The sequence below is a fragment of the Chelonoidis abingdonii genome, chromosome 11 (assembly GCF_003597395.2).
Source record: "Chelonoidis abingdonii isolate Lonesome George chromosome 11, CheloAbing_2.0, whole genome shotgun sequence".
NCBI classification, from domain to species: domain Eukaryota; kingdom Metazoa; phylum Chordata; order Testudines; family Testudinidae; genus Chelonoidis; species Chelonoidis abingdonii.
In genome coordinates, this window is record NC_133779.1 from 49,932,668 (window position 1) to 49,938,883 (window position 6,216).

Sequence of the window (6,216 nt, forward strand, 5' to 3'; positions counted from 1 at the left end):
TTTTCTTACTGTTCTTGCAGTAAATTGTGGATAGTGAAGCACAGGGGCGAAAGTAACTTACACGATTTACCAGGACTGCTGGAGTCCTGAGGGAGGCGGGACCTCATCCAGAAGAGGCGTGGCCTCAAGATTTAAAGGCCCTGGGGCACCAGCTGTGACTGGGAGCCCCAAGGCCTTTAAATCAACCAGGGACTCCCAGCTGAAAAGGTGGCTGGGAGCCCCCCAAGGCTCAGAGGCAAATTAAAGGGCCTGGGGCTCTAGCCGCCAGGGGGAACCCCAAGCTTTGCAGGGCTGGGGCAAGGAGTTAGAGGGCCTAGAGCTCCTGCCCTTGAGGGGAGCTCTGAGCCCTTTAAATCCTGACCCCAGCTTGCTGCCAGAGCTGTGGCTGGGATTCAAAGGGCTCTGGGCTGCATGCAGCCGCAGGGAGCCCCGAGCCTTTAAATCCTGGCCCCAGCCTGGTCGCCAGAGCCACAGTCAGGATTCAAAGGGCTCTGGGCAGCCTGCAGTCACGGGCAGCCCAGAGCCCTTTCAATCCTCGTTGTGGAAGCCGGTGGGGTCCAGCATGGTGTACTGGCTCTTGCTGGTACGCCTTACCAGACTGAACTGGCTTACTTTCACCTCTGAAACATCTACTGTGCAAGTACAGAGACCTTTCATTAGTCCACCAGCTATATTCAACTGCCTGTTGCATAGAGGTGAGTATCCTTGTAGTGATGTGTATAACTTATGAATTCTGATTGGTGTTACAAAGTTATTGTGGAATTGTTTATGAAGGACTGTCTGTATGAGGAATTCATGATTTACTGACATGATGTAGCATGTCTCTGCCAGACCAGGGACAATAAGTGATTGTTAACCCTTAATTGTCACCTGTTCAGGATATCTTTGGACAATGGGTTGGCTGAAGTTGGGAGAGCTAGTTCGTCCAACATCTCTGCAGGGTGAGGGAATGGAAAGCTCCAACCAGCAGAATAAAGAAGCTTTGGACAGAAGCATGGTTTTATAGCAGGGGTGGCTGTCAAATGCAAGACTAGCCAAGGTTAAAGAAAGCTAGCTGATCTAGAGAGGTGAAGAGGGTCCAAGTTTCTGAAGAGAAGCCATGAGCTGCAGGAGAAGGATCCTGGACACTCTAGAGGATTCTGCCCAAGCCCAAAGAACTCTTCAAAGTGGTGAGGAAACAGGCAGGGAAATGCATATACGTCTCTTTATTATTTTGTCTAGATCTGCGTCTCTTTTGCTAAGTAAAGAGCAATTGTGTTTAGAATCCTGTGTAAAGTCTGTGTTTGTTTGCTTTCATTGTTGCATGCCCCTGAAATAAGTCCAGAATACCCACAAGGTGGAATTCTGGGAAGAGCTGTGCATTGGTCCCGGGGGCAGGCAGACTGACTGCCAGGTCTCAGCTAACGGAAGGGGGTGCTAGACAGACACCCATTGAGATGGGTCCCAAACACAACAGCCTGGTGAGTGTCCAGCCGGTGGAAACTACCAGGCTGTGGGCAAGTGACCATTGTCACTTGTCTGAAGCGAATAAAGGATAACAAAAGACCAGACTGGCCTGTAATATAAAGTTCTTGATATAAGTAAGAAAAAGCTGAAGACAGACAGACTAGTGTAAACACGATGGGCCCGAGTCTCATTGACACCAAGTCTCCTTTATACATTTACATCCCCTTAAGGCCTCTTTATGCTGCTAGTGGGGAGCAAAGGGACCTTAGTGTAAAATGAGAAGCAAATTCGAAGGGGACACAGCAAGGTTACTGGTAAGGTTACATGTTGACATAACAATGAGCAGAAATAGGAGGAAATATTTATAAGCAAACTTACCAGAAATGTGTTTTCATTGACTCATTTTGATGGGATGAGGTTGACAGACTCCTGGATGATGCTTCTCTGGGGGTCACCAAGACAGCCAGCTGGATAGCTACCTACTTTGTTTTCCACTGCCTCTACCGTCTGCTCTGGCCCTGGAATCCATTATCACACCTTTTGGGCCTTCATTATGCTGATCCCAAAAGCTGTCCTGATCAGACAGTCAGAGAGAGGGAACCAGATGATACCACCCTGTGACAATCACCACCTCCATTTGCTTTGACTATTTCCTGGACACCTTGGATGTGAACCTGAATTCCCTGCTGCTATTCCCTCCTTGGTGTGCACTGTTGATTATACTGCTAAATTATAAACTGAAATGCAAAAAAGGCTGAGGTGATAGGCCTTTTCAGAATGTAGAAAGGCAGCTATGACGTGCTATGGAGGGAAAGCTTATTGTACAAAGTAGGTGCAGTAGGGATGACCGAAATAAGGTAGAGGTGGATTAGAGAACTTTTGACTAAAAGGAGTGTGCAGGTCAGAGTTGGGAAAGTTGTTTTTAAACAACATACAATTTAAAAAATGGTGTACTACAAGGAAGTGTTATCAGGCCAATATTATTTAATATGATAAATGATCTCCTAAAATAAAGAAATGCATGGTAGGTGTCACTTTGCAGACAATTGTGCTCTGTGTGTGAGGAGCAGAAATATTGAGGTGGCAGAAAAGAATCAGCAAAGCATCATGAGAGACTGAGGAAATGCATGGGGTTTCAAGTTTTCCATTGCTAAAACAAGAGGAACGTTACAGAGGAATGTAAACTCTGTGTGAATGGAGAACAAATAAATCAAATTCTTAGGGGTAATATTTGATACCAAGTTACTTTGGAAAGACCATTATAAACAATGTTAAAGATAAATGTACAGGAAGGATTAACCTGCTTAAAAGTCTTGTTGAGACTAATTGGGAGGCAGATATGAAAGCAGAGCTGACAGTATACAGAGCCTTAATCAGACCAGTTATTGGCTATGGCTGCCAAGCTTTTGAGTCAGCATCAAAATCAGAACTTAAATAATTAGATTTTAATGTAAGCCCAGGCACTACAAATTGTGCACAGTGCGTTTAACACCTATATGCTCACTACAGATAGCTTCTAGTAAAATGCCAGTTACACTGTGAATAAAACTACAGAGATTTACTTTGAGGTAAAGTTAATAGGAACCACAGTGATGAAAACAACAAACAAATATGAGGATTGTTGAGAATTTGATAGGCAAACTATAGCACATGATGTGAGAATTCCACATGCCATTTGAGTAAGTGTGGATGCAGGAGTTGAAAGGCAAGGAAAAACTGAACAAAGTCATAACTTTTTAGACATGGGAAAATTAGTTATGGATGGCAAGTTGCATGACCAAACATGGATTTAGATGTACTTTTTAAACTTAAGGGTATAAAAAGACAGTAGATGTTAAAAATGAAGTGTACAATATATAGATGAAAAGTAGTGTTTTTGTCAAATGTGTACAGATGGGTTGAAAAAAGGAAAAAACAGGAAGAGTAAGGACGGCATATTGTATACCAAAATTGGGAATTAGTACCTCATTATGTAGCTGTCATGACAGCCAAACTAGTAGCAACAATGTTAGTGTTAAACTGAATCTGAGATGCAGGCCCAGCAGCAGCGGTCATTTTTAAAAATTCAATCTTCGGTCTTAATGGTGGTGTTTTGGGTTTTTTTCTTTTTTTTTGTAATTTAAAAAAAAGGGTGTCTCAGTAGGTAGAAGTGATTTAATCAATGAAATTATATTTCTAACAACAGAATTAGTGGAGATGGTGATACATGTAGCATTAGCTTGGATCCCAGTGCACATTGGGATAACGGGATACAAAATGGTAGCCAACGTGGTAAAAAATGCTGTAAGAAATGGAAGGATTGACATAGTAGTAGTAATCTTGAGTAAACAGGAATTCAAAAGCCTAATACAGACAAATTTAAAAGAGAAATGGCCAAAAAATTGGATTAATGGGGAAAAAGGAAGCTGGCTTTTTACTTGTGCCCTAAAGTTAAGGATTATGACATACTTCAGGACCTGAAGTGCTTTTGTTTTGAGTATTAACTAGCTGGCTGTTGTGCCCTAAACAAAAATCTTATTCAAATAAATGACACAAAAATGAACTAACTTCACTCTGTACAGTGGAAGAATCAATTGATCACCTTTTATGGATGTGTCAGGGCTTTCATACAGAAAGGGAAAAGCTTGTTGAGGAATTCAAAAGTCTTAAGATTACTAAAAAAATGTTTTTTAGTAAAAATATCAGGAAATGGAGTATTATTACAAAAGCACTGATACATTACCTGAAAGACACAGGGCAGAGTGAGAGGATATAAACCACTAAGTATGGAGGAATTATAATTGGAAGTGGCTTGATTATTCAGTCAAGTCTGCTTCACCATAAAAACAGAGGCTGCCAAGGAGGTAGTCTGCAGTAATTCCCTGGAAGAAGGGAGTTTGGGCTGGTAAACTCAGAGATGGAGAGGCCAGAAGATAAGAGCAGAGAGGTAGGATGGAGTCCAGAGGAAACAAAGGGGTCAGGGTGCAAGCAGATATAGGCTCCCTGGATTGGAACCTGAAGTAATAGGGGAGACCAGGCCCACCTCCCCACAAGCCACTGAGGAAGTGGCACAGTCTGGGCATTGGACCAGAAGACTGCCTGAGATAGATCATCCAGTGGGACTTTGATACCCCAGAAGGGGAGGACTATAGTGACCTGGCTGGAGGGTTGAGTCATGAAGGAGTACCTGAAGTTCTAGAGAGAGAGAAGACCATGCTGTGATGAAAAGAGCATTGGACCTGGAAGGAGCTAATCACCTGGGCAGCCAGGAGGAGGTGCCCTGGTGGTGCGTGAAGCCCGTTGCACTGTAAACAATGCTTTTAGCTTAGTTCCGGTTCAATCTTGCCAGTTTTCAGAGTGTGCTGTGCCTGTGATTTTTCCCAACAGCTAGTTTGCAAGAAAGAGAGACTGACACAGAAGTTGGATTTTGTGTGTTCCTCCCCCAGCTCCCTATCCATCATCCCATTGCCCCAGGTCCCCACTGCCTCTCTTTCCAACGCCCACCCTTCCGCAAGGCTTAATGTGGCCTGGGGCTTGCAGAGAAAAGTGATATTAACAAACATACAAGTATCACTTTTCACAGCATTGAGTCTGCAAAAAAAAGTCACCTTACATAAATAAATTACAATGATTTGGATTTGTATATATTGTGGCAAATTGCCGGTACTGTTCTCTGGGTCTCACGCTTTCTCTTCTCTGGGGTAGGTTCAGGGCGATATTGCTTGCCTCTGAACCAGTTCTTAATCACTCCCCTAGTGTCCTTGGAGGAGGGGAGTGGAGAGGGAGGGACCTGGGCTGCGTTCGGTGCGGTGCTTGTCCTCCTTATTATCGCCCGTTTCATGGAACCTCTGGGCTTGTAGTCCGTTGTCACTCCGAACGCTGGCCAGGATCTCTGCCTTTAGTGGGAATAGTTTGCTGCAGCTTCTGCAGGACATTCGTACTAGGACCTTCGGGCTTCCCCAACATAGGAAGTGCCGGCAAGGATACCAGACCATTGTTCTCGGGGCCAGGCCTCCCGCAGGGCTGTCTCTCAAAAGCAGAATGTTACCACATCATTCCTCCCTGGTCTTTTTTACCTTGTAAAAGTAAGGCTAGCCCCGTATGGTCCGGGTCCCCTTCCCCGGTGTGATTCTGTTCCATAAGGGCTTTCATCTGACTTATAGTCTCAGCGGGCTCGGTCGCTGAGGCAGCCGTGACTCCAGCACAGTGTTAGTCTCTGCTGCACTATCTAGTCGCCTCTTTGTTGGGCCGGTTTTGCCTGACCCTGGTGCCTCTGCTGGGCCGCCGATTGCTAAGCGCGGATGGTGGCATGTATAAGGGCCTTTGACCACGTCGTCCCATCTTAAGGGTGGGAGCGGTTATGTCTTCCCCCTGACATGGTCCCCACTCTGCGGCGCCAGATCCCACCCCTGACCTACATGTGAGAACCTGGGCCCGCCCTCTACTCCCGTCCAACCCAGGTGCCCTGGGGGTTGTGGTTGAACCGCTTGCACTAGCGTTTCTTCCCCTGGTTACTCTCCTCATTCATACCGTCAGCTGTTGAAGGCTTTCTCGCCTCATCTTCTCAACAAGCCTGGTGCGGCCCCTTACCTTAGGAGTTTCTTGTGGCTTCCCATACCACCGCCAGCACTCCTTCCAAACTTTCTTTTCTCTCTGGACAAACCTTTCTCCTTTCTGCAGTATCTGACTCTCCAATCCAACCTTTCTCCCAAACTACCACTCCCTTTCGGACTGAAGCAGGGTTATATCCCATGACTGAGTCAGGTGCTCTAACTGCGGAGCAGGTTGCTA